Genomic DNA, 12107 nt, shown 5'->3' on the forward strand with positions numbered 1-12107 from the left:
ATGTGAAATACTGAGGGTGTTTTCCACAATTTCCTCCCTTTGCCTAACTAACGTAATACATTCCTCATTTAAATCCTATGGGTCAACTTTTAAGATTTTTTGCATTGAATTTATTATACTTTTAAAGTTATGGGTTCATATCTACTATTTATTATAATTTAGTAGACTTTTACTTATAAATTTATAATTCGCGACATCAAAAATTATGAGTTCAAATGAACCAGATATCATTCTATTAAACCCGCCCCCTGCTAACATTTGTAGCATGAAAGTAAGGAGGAAACAAGCCTCCAACAGTGTCATGTGACTATGCCCAACTTAGACTTAACGATAATCAATGCTAGCAATAAATGTGTGAATTATCGAAGAAGCAAAGGCAAAACTGTTTAACTCTTCAACATTTTAACCATTGCAGTCAATCAACTTAAACAGTAACAATATTATTACATTATAATAAAAAATAAATCGATACCGAATTCAAGTCAACAGAGAATCAAACATTTAACTATGTACGGTATCTTCCACAGGACAGGAGGTGAATTTACAAAATAAATTATACAATATAATACCGTACAAAATAATATATTATGCAACCATCCAAACAAAAATTGGAAAAATGACACTGTATAGCTGTTCTCAAAATAATAGCCGAAAAATATATATTTTTTGTATATATATACATTATGTGTGCTACATACAAAAATTATAAATTGTATACACTTTTTCGGCTACAGAATGTAAATAGTTTTTGGCGCGGGCTAAAAGTGAAAAAGGCCCAACAAAGTTTTCGAATTTTTCTGAGTTGGGTTGGGCTAGCCAACCGAGCCCGAATCAGGACTGCTGTTCCAAATCCAGATAGAGGATAAACGACTCGATTGCGAAGAAAACATGCCCTAATAATCTCCCATTTCGTCGATGTTTGTATCATTTCATGAGTGGCTACACGCTATCCTTGACTATGATCGATACTGACAATCAAGCATGCATGAACATACAAAATTCACATTCTTCCCGTTTTAAACATGCCCAAGTCTACTATTTCAATTCAATCAATTCAAACAACCTATCTGTAGTCACCCCTTCCTCAAGAGCCGACTCATTACCACTATGCACCCTTAACTCACTCACCCAACAAGAGACGTTGTCACGACCCGGATTCCCACCCTCGGGAGTCGTGATGGCACCTATTAATACGAGCTAGGCAAGCAAATTAATTGCACAATTTACCTTTTTACCCATTTTATATTCATTAACAATTTTGAAATAATAACATTTAAACAACGGAATTTAACATAAGCGGAAGGAAGAAACAATAAGCTATCTGAACATGAATATCTAATACAACTGCTTGAGTCTCGACTACCCAGAACTGGTGTCACAGTTTCACAGACGGTCTAAGAATACTACAAATAAAGGTCTGCAAGAATAAAATACAACACTGTCTCTGGAAATGTATGAAAGAAACAAGAATAGTAGATAGAGGGAGACGCCAAGGCCTGCGGACGCCAGCAGGACTACCTCGGGTCGCCTGATGGACGAGAATCAGCAATCCCACTGCGGTCCGAAGTATACAATACTGGGGTCTGCACAAAAGAGTGCAGAGTGTAGTATCAGCACAACCGACCCCATGTGCTGGTAAGTGCCTAGCCTAACCTCGGCGAAGTAGTGACGAGGCTAGGACCAGACTACCAAATAAACCTGTGCAGTTCAAATATATATAGCGGAAAAGAAACACGGAAATAAACAAGTAAAGATGGGAGGGAGAAACATGCTTCGGGGAAAAACAGGTAAAAACAGAATATCAATAGAATGTAAAGGAATCAAAGTCCAACCACTAACAAGAATAAAGAAAAACAAAGGCAGATTTCACTTTCTTTTCACATCTTGTTGCAGGCGTGCAACCCGATACCATTTCCTGTATCTCGTGGCAGGCGTGCCACCCGCTCCCATTTCCTTATATCTTGTTGCGGCGTGCAACCCGATTCACATATAATATTGTTGCGGCGTGCAACCCGATCCATATATAATATTGTTGCGGCGTGCAACCCGATCCTTATATAATATTGTTGCGGCTTGCAACCCGATCCTTATATAATATTGTTGCAGCGTGCAACCTGATCCATATATAATATTATTGCGGCGTGCAACCCGATCCATATATAATATTCATGCGGCGTGCAACCCAATCCTTATATAATATTGTTGCGGCGTGCAACCTGATCCATATATAATATTTACAATTACAACGAGAGTCCCGACAAGGGATCAAAAAAATGTCTACACTATCCCGGCAAGGGGTTCGACATCATAAGTAAATACGTCCCGACAAGGGAGAAACAGCTATAACCAAACTTGTTACAACACCTAACTACCTCAGCTATACCCGAACTTGTTACAACACCTAACTACCTCAGCTATACCCAAGCTTGTTACAACACCTAACTACCTCAGCTATACCCAAACTTGTTACGACACCTAACTACCTCAGCTATAATCATAATCCTAGTTACCTAACACAAAGAATCATCAACCTAAGTATCCGTAATATCAATTAAGAACACAATACAAGGGAACCACAACTCTACAATAGCCCGGCAAGGGAGCAACATAATGATCTCTTCTCTTTCTCACTTTTACTTCACAATTCACTTCATCATTCGAGCCACTGCTCTAGAGGTTCAATTATCACTTATACTTTCACAATTCGTTATCCAACTGGAGCCAACGCTCCTCAACGTTCATAGGTCACAATTCTTTTCACAACTTTGCACAACAATTAGAAATTTTCACCAAGGCATGAATAATACAACGAAGTCATAAAAATCACAATATAAGACCCACGGTCATGCTCGACACCAACGTATAGATACTCGTCACCATGCCTATACGTCGTACTCAACAAGAAAACAAATAGCAAATAGGACACACTCCTAATCCCTCAAGCTAAGGTTAGACCAAACACTTACCTCAAACTTCCACGGCTAACTCAATCCTCAAATACCGCCTTTCCTTTCGAATTCGGCTCCAAATCAATTGTGTCTATACATAATCGACTTAATAACATCAATAAATGCTAAACAATCCAATTCCAATGCTTAATTATAGCTTTTTAATCATTCTTCCCAAAAATCCAAAAATCGACCCCGGGCCCGCTTGGTCAAAACACGAAGTTTGAACCAAAATCCGATCCCCCATTCACCCACGAGCCCAAATATATATTTAGTTCCAGAATTCGACCCCAAAACGAGGTCTAAATCGCAATTATTCAAAAAGCTCTAATTCTACCCAAATCCCTAATTTTCTACCCTTAATCACATGTTTTAGGCCTAGAAATCTAGTGGGTGTTGATAAAAATGGAAGGAAACAAGTTAAAGATTACTTACCCAAGAGATTATGGTGAGGAAATGCTTCAAAAATCGCCTAAGAGCTTTGGAGAAGAAGAGGTTTGTGAAATTTTATAAAAATCCCGTAAGTGTTCTGTTTTGGTCTTTTAAAAATCACTGGGCAAAAATGTTCTTCGCGTTCGCGACACACCCTTCGCATTCGCGATGGGTTAGGCTGGATAAGCCTTTGCATTTGCGGAAAAGGTCTCGCGTTCGCGGAGTAGAAACTCCTCGAGCCTCGCGTTCGCGTTCGCGTAGGGTAATTGCCCCACCCCCTGCCCAGGCCCACTTGGCCTTCGCGTTCGCGTGGCCAGGACCGCGTTCGCGAAGGGATAACCCCCACTGCCTCGCGTTCGCGACCTGAGCTACGCGTTCACGTAGAAGGATTTTCCTTCAGTAAAAATTAAAGCATCGCGTTCGCGTGGGTTCTCCCGCGAACGCGAAGAAGAAAGCATCAGTATACCAGATCAGCTGTTTCTGCAATTTTTCTTAAGTCCAAAACTTCCCGAAACACATCCGAAACACACCTGAGCCCTCGGGACTCCTAACCAAACACACGTACTAACTCAACAACATCATACAAACTTATCCGTGCGATCAAATCGCCAAAATAACCTCAATAACAACGAATTAAACCTCAAAATCAAAGAATTTTTCTCAAACTTCATAAAACATCAACTTTAGCAATTTAGGTCCGAATCACGTCAAACGACATCCGTTATTCACCAAATTTTACAGAAATGTCTTAAATCATATATAAGACTTGTATCGGGCGCCGGAACCAAAATACGGGCCCGATACCACCATGTTCTAATCAAAATTTCATTTCAAATTTCCTTAAACATTTTCAGAAAACAATTTCCTTTAAAAATTCATTTCTCGGGCTTGGGACCTCGGAGTTCGATTCCGGGCGTACGCCCAAGTCCCGTATTTTCCTACGGACCCTTCGGGACCGTCAAATCACGGGTCCGGGTCCGTTTACCCAAAATGTTGACCGAAGTCAACTTTAATGCATTTTAAGTCAAAAATTCAATATTTCACAGATTTTTCACATAACAGCTTTCCGGCTACACGTCCGGACTGCGCACGCAAATCGAGGTGAAGATAAAAGAGGTTTTCAAGGCTTCTGAACATAGAATTCAATTTAAAAGCAAGTGATGACCTTTTGGGTCATCACATTCTCCACCTCTAAAACAACCGTTCGTCCTCGAACGGACAGAAGAAGGAAGTACCTGAGTCGGGGAAAAGATGGGGATAACGACTCCGCATATCGGACTCGGACTCCCAGGTCGAGGCCTCAGGAGGCTGACCTCTCCACTGAACACGAACAGAAGGAAAACTCTTCGATCTCAACTGACGAACCTGCCGGTCTAGAATAGCTACCGGCTCCTCCTCATAAGACAAGTCCTTGTCCAACTGGACAGTGCTGAAATCTAACACGTGGGATGGATCACCGTGATACTTCCGAAGCATGGACACATGAAACACTGGATGCACGACTGATAAGCTCGGCGACAATGCAAGTCTATAAGCCACCTCTCCCACTCGATCAAGAATCTCAAGCGGACCAATGAACCTAGGGCTAAGCTTGCCGTTCTTCCCAAATCTCATCACGCCCTTAATAGTCGACACTCGAAGCAATACCCGCTCACCGACCATGAAAGCTAAATCTCGAACCTTGCGGTCGGCATAACTCTTTTGCCTGGACTGAGCTGTATGAGGCCTATCCCGAATGATCCTGACCTTGTCCAAGGCATCCTGAACCAGATCCGTACCCAATAACCGAGCCTCTCCCGGCTCAAATCATCCAACCGAAGACCGACATTGCCTACCATATAAAGCCTAATAAGGAGCCATCTAGACACTCGACTGGTAGCTGTTGTTGTAGGCAAACTCTGCTAAAGGCAAAAACTGATCCCACGAGCCTCCAAAGTCAATGAAACAAGCTCGGAGCATATCCTCCAAAATCTGAATAGTCCGCTCGGACTGCCCGTCCGTCTGAGGGTGAAATGCTGTGCTCAACTCAACCCGTGTGCCCAACTCTCGCTGAACTGCTTTCCAGAAATGTGAGGTAAACTGCGTACCTCGGTCCGATATGATAGACACGGCACCATGAAGGCGAACAATCTCCCGGATATAGATCTCAGCTAACCTCTCAGAAGAATAGGAGACTGCCACAAGAATGAAATGCGCTGACTTGGTCAGCCTACCAACAATGACCCATACTGCGTCGAACTTCTTCCGAGTCTGCGGGATTCCAACAACAAAATCCATAGTGATCCGCTCCCACTTCCACTTGGGAAGCTCAATCCTCTGAAATAAACCACCGGGCCTCTGATGCTCGTACTTAACCTGCTGACAATTCAAATACCGAGCCACGTATGCAACGATATCCTTCTTCATTCTCCGTCACCAGTAATGCTGCTGCGAATCTTGATACATCTTCGCGGCGCCCGGATGAATAGAGTACCGGGAGCTATGGGCCCCTCTAAAATCAACTCTCGGAGTCCATCCACATTAGGCACACAAACTCGACCCTGCAATCTCAAAACTCCATCATCCCCCAAGGTAACCTGCTTGGAACCTCCGTGCTGCACCGTGTCTCTAAGGACACACAAATGGGGATCATCATACAGCCGATCACGGATATGCTCCAATAAAGAAGAACGAGCGACCGTGCAAGCTAACACACGACTGCGCTCAGAAACATCCAGCCTCACGAACTGACTGGCCAAAGCCTGAACATTCAAAGCAAGCGGTCTCTCACCGACCGGAATATAAGCGAGACTGCCCATACTGGCTGACTTCCTACTCAAAGAATCGGCCACCACATTGGCCTTTCCCCGGATGATATAAGATGGTGATATCATAGTCCTTCAACAACTCCAACCGCCTCCTCTGCCTCAAATTCAACTCCTTTTGCTTGAACAAATACTGAAGACTCTTGTGATCCGTGAACACCTCACATGCCACGCCATACAGATAATGCCTCCAAATCTTCAATGCGTGGACAATGGCTGCCAACTCCAAATCATGAACCAGATAGTTCTTCTCATGAATCTTCAACTGCCGTGAAGCATAGGCAATGACCTTGCCATCCTGCATCAATACTGCACCAAGTCAAATACGAGAAGCATCACAATAAACTGTATAAGGCCCTGAACCTGTGGGAAAAACCAATACCGGTGCCGTAGTCAGAGCTGTCTTGAGCTTCTGGAAGCTCGCCTCACACACGTCCGACCATCTGAACTGGGCACCCTTCTGGGTCAACCTGGTCATCGGGGCTGCGATAGATGAAAACCCATCCACGAACCGACGAAGTAGCCTGCCAATCACAAGAAACTCCGAATCTCTGTAGCTGATGCTGGTCTAGGCCAGTTCTTGACTGCCTTAATCTTCTTCGGATCAACCTGAATACCCTCTGCTGACACAACATGACCCAGGAATGCAAATGAACTCAACCAGAACTCACACTTCGAAAACTTGGCGTACAACTGACTATCCCTCAAAGTCTGAAGAACCACTCTAAGATGGTGCTCGTGCTCCTCCCGGCTGAGGGAATATATCAAAATATCATCATGAAGACTATCACGAACGAATCCAAATAAAACCTGAACACTCGATTCATCAAATCCATGAAAGCTGCTGGGGCATTTGTCAACCCGAATGACATCACCAAGAACTCATAATGCCCGTACCGAGTGCCGAAAGTTGTCTTAGGGACATCGGATGCCCTAATCCTCAACTGATGGTAGCCAGATCTCAAATCAATTTTCGAAAATACCTTGGCACCCTGAAGCTGATCAAACAAATCATCAATCCTCGGCAATGGATACTTATTCTTGATTGTAACCCTGTTCAACTGCCGGTAATCAATACACATTCGCATCGACCCATCCTTCTTTTTAACAAAAAACACTGGCGCACCCCAAGGCGAAACACTGGGTCTAATGAAACCCTTCTCAAGCAAGTCTCGCAACTGCTCCTTCAACTCTTTCAACTCAGGCGGGGCCATACGATACGGCGGGATAGAAATGGGCTGAGTGCCCGGAGCCAAATCAATGCAAAAGTCAATATCCCTATCGGGTGGCATACCCGGCAGGTCTGAAGGGAAACCTCAGGAAACTCACGAACAACAGGCACAGAATTTATGGAAGGAACCTCAGCACTAGAATTACGAACATATGCCATATAGGCCAAACACCCCTTCTCGGCCATACGTCGAGCCTTCGCATAAGAGATAACACTTCGGGTAGAATGACCAGGAATCCTTCTCCACTCTAAACGAGGCAACCTCGGTAAAGCTAAGGTCACAGTCTTGGCGTGACAGTCCAAGATAGTGTAAGGTGATAACCCGTCCATCAGCAATATAACACCGAAATCATCCATGTCCAGAAGCAACAAATCTACACGAGTCTCAAGACCTCCAATCACCACAATAGGATCACCCACCGGTGTAGACACATAAAAAGGGGCACTCAGAGAATCACTAGGCATGACCAGACACAGCGCAAAATAAAACCGAAGCTTCTCTACCACAAACCAGAACAGTAATTGCACCTCCACCTCTAATACCTTTACCTCTACCTCTAGCATCTCTACCTCCACCTCTAACATCTCTACCTCCACCTCTAGCTAATTGAGCGGACTGGACGAGTCCCTCAATGAACCTCCTCACCCTCTCTCTCTCGGTGGGAAGTATGATAAGAGCATGACGAGCCAAGTCGATGAATCTGGTCTCATACTGGGTAACAATCATAGAACCCTACTGGAGACGCTCAAACTGCCTCTGATAGGCCTCTCTCTGAGTGATGGGGAGACTTCTCCAGAAATAGCTGAGTGAACTGCTCCCAAGTCAAAGCTGGTCACCTCACTGGTCTAGCCAAACAATAATATCTCCAACAAGTCTTGGCGGATCCAGACAAGCGAAAAGTAGCGAAACCGACCCCATTGGTCTCTAGATCCCCATGTTCCTGAGAACCTCATGACAACTGTCTAGATAATCTTGGGGATCCTCAGAAGATGCACCGCTGAAAGTAGTAGTGAAGAGCTTGGTGAAACTTACCCAACCTCCACAAGGCCTCCAAAGACGTAGCTGATCTATCACCGGTCTGTGCTGCTGCTCGACTGAAGAAGCGATACATGACCTCGCCATTCGCGAAAGGACAAGAGTAGAGGTTTCAATTTAGCATTGCGAGAACAAAATCGCACGACAGGGAAGAATAGAAGTGAAACTTTTCCTAACTCTGTAGCCTCTAGGGATAAATACAGACGTCTCCGTACCGATCCCTCAGACTCTACTAAGCTTGTCTGTGAACTGTGAGACCCATGTAACCTAGAGCTCTGATACCAACTTGTCACGACCCGGATTCCCACCCTCGGGAGTCGTGGTGGCGCCTACTAATACGAGCTAGGCAAGCCAATTAATTGCACAATTTACCTTTTTACCCATTTTATATTCATGAACAATTTCGAAATAATAACATTTAAACAGCGGAATTTAACATAAGCGGAAGGAAGAAACAATAAGCTATCTGAACATGAATATCTAATACAACTGCTTGAGTCTCGACTATCCAGAACTGGTGTCACAGTTTCACAGACGGTCTAAGAATACTACAAATAAGGTCTGCAAGAATTAAATACAATACTGTCTCTGGAAATATATGAAAGAAACAGGAATAGTAGATAGAGGGAGACGCCAAGGCCTGCGGACGCCTGCAGGACTACCTCGGGTCGCCTGATGGATGAGAATCAGCAATCCCACTACCTCAGCTATAACCATAATCCTAATTACCTAACACAAAGAATCATCAACCTAAGTATCTGTAATATCAATTAAGAACACAATACAAGGGAACCACAACTCAATAATATCCCGACAAGGGGGCAACATAATGATCTCTTCTCTTTCTCACTTTTACTTCACAATTCACTTCATCACTCGAGCCACTGCTCTAGAGGTTCAATTATCACTTATACTTTCACAATTCGTTATACAACTAGAGCCAACGCTCCTCAACGTTCATAGGTCACAATTCTTTTCACAACTTTGCACAACAATTAGAAATTTTTACCAAGGCATGAATAATACAACGAAGTCATAAAAATCACAATATAAGACCTACGGTCATGCTCGACACCAACGTATAGATACTCGTCACCATGCCTATACGTCATACTCAAAAAGAAAACAAATAGCAAATAGGACACACTCCTAATCCCTCAAGCTAAGGTTAGACCAAACACTTACCTCAAACTTCCACGGCCAACTCAATCCTCAAATACCGCCTTTCCTTTCGAATTCGGCTCCAAATCAATTGTATCTATACGTAATCGACTTAATAACATCAATAAATGCTAAACAATCCAATTCCAATGCTTAATTATAGCTTTTTAATCATTCTTCCAAAAAAACCAAAAATCGACCCCGGGCCCGCTTGGTCAAAACACGAAGTTCGAACCAAAATCCGATCCCCCATTCACCCACGAGCCCAAATATATAATTAGTTCCAGAATTCGACCCCAAAACGAGGTCTAAATCGCATTTATTCGAAAAGCCCTAATTCTACCCAAATCCCTAATTTTCTACCCTTAATCACATGTTTTAGGCCTAGAAATCTAGTGGGTGTTGATAAAAATGGAAGGAAACAAGTTAAAGATTACTTACCCAAGAGATTATGGTGAGGAAATGCTTCAAAAATCGCCTAAGAGCTTTGGAGAAGAAGAGGTTTGTGAAATTTTATAAAAATCCCGTAACTGTTCTGTTTTGGTCTTTTAAAAATCACTGGGCAATAACGTTCTTCGCGTTCGCGATGGTTTAGGCTGGATAAGCCTTCGCGTTCGCGGACAAAGGTTCGCATTCGCGGAGTAAAAACTCCTCGAGCTTCGCGTTCGCGTTCAAGATGTCGCGTTCGCGTAGGGTAATTGCCCCACCCCTTGTCCAGGCCCACTTGGCCTTCGCGTTCGCGTGGCCAAGACCGCGTTCGCGAAGGGATAACCCCCCCACTGCCTCGCGTTCGCGTGGGTTCTCCCGCGAACGCGAAGAAGAGAGCATCAGTATACCAGATCAGCTGTTTCTGCAATTTTTCTTAAGTCCAAAACTTCCCGAAACACATCCGAAACACACCCGAGCCCTCGGGGCTCCTAACCAAACACACGTACTAACTCAACAACATCATACGAACTTATCCGTGCGATCAAATTGCCAAAATAACCTCAATAACAACGAATTAAACCTCAAAATCAAAGAATTTTTCTCAAACTTCATAAAACATCAACTTTAGCAATTTAGGTCCGAATCACGTCAAACGACATCCGTTTTTCACCAAATTTTACAGAAATGTCTTAAATCATATATAAGACTTGTACCGGGTGCCGGAAACAAAATACGGGCCCGATACCACCATGTTCTAATCAAAATTTCATTTCAAATTTTCTTAAACAATTTCAGAAAACAATTTCCTTTAAAAATTCATTTCTCGGGCTTGGGACCTCAGAATTCGATTCCGGGCGTACGCCCAAGTCCTGTATTTTACTACGGACCCTCCGGGACCGTCAAATCACGGGTTCGGGTCCGTTTACCCAAAATGTTGACCGAAGTCAACTTAAATGCATTTTAAGTCAAAATTTCAATATTTCACAGATTTTTCACATAACAGCTTTCCGGCTACACGTCCGGACTGCGCACACAAATTGAGGTGAAGATAAAAGAAGTTTTCAAGGCCTCGAAACATAGAATTCAATTTAAAAGCAAGTGATGACCTTTTGGGTCATCACAGACGTTTACAACATTACCAATCATTCATGAGATCATGTTCCCTCACCAACAAATAAAAGAGTGAATATATAATAGTCCACACATTCAAGTATGCTTTTGAATACAATTAAGGACATCACACAATTGAACAAAATTCGCTCACTCTCACAAAGAATTCATGTGCATCCCGTGGTCGTACCATAAGCTTGCCCGTAGTGTACATCTCTACTAATCTAAGCTAGCCAAATATAGGATCAATTAGGACTTTAAGGTTGTAATGTAAGCTAAGGGACGGGTAGGATACATTTAGGTATAGTGACCAACCCTCCTAAGCACTGTAATACACTACACTCACAAATCGAACATATATTCTTCTCAACCAATTCATTCGCCACGAACCATATACAACATAGCCCTTTCTTCATTAAGCACTTCTATATTCCCACTAGGGGTGGCAATTTGAGCCCAAACCCATCCAACCCGTCCAGAGATTAATGGGTTGGGCTAAATATATTTTAGCTCATGGGTCAATTTGGGTTTTTATAGCCCATTATGACCCATTAAGCAGCCCAAATACAACCCATGAAACTCATCCAAAACAAACTAATCTCAACCCAACTTATCTAGAAATTTACTTAGTTGCCTCAATTTTACTTTTTTTTTTGTATTTTAAATTTTCTGTTCTTTTATTTTTCTGTACCACACTACCCCTTCCCCCTGCAAACCCCCTAAAAATATTTTTTTAATTGTTTTTGTATTTTTTGTTTTTTTGTTTTTCTACACCACCCACCCACCACCCTACCCTACCCCCCTCAAAAAAAATTTTATTATTTTTTTTTAGTATTTTCAATTTTCTATTTTTTTATTTTTCTGCACCACCCACCCACCCTTACGCCCCCCCAAACCCCCTCAAACAAATTTTTTACATTTTTTTTGTATTTTAAATTTTCTATTTTATTTGTTTT

This window comes from Nicotiana attenuata, unplaced genomic scaffold (assembly GCF_001879085.1).
Source record: "Nicotiana attenuata strain UT unplaced genomic scaffold, NIATTr2, whole genome shotgun sequence".
Lineage (NCBI taxonomy): Eukaryota > Viridiplantae > Streptophyta > Magnoliopsida > Solanales > Solanaceae > Nicotiana > Nicotiana attenuata.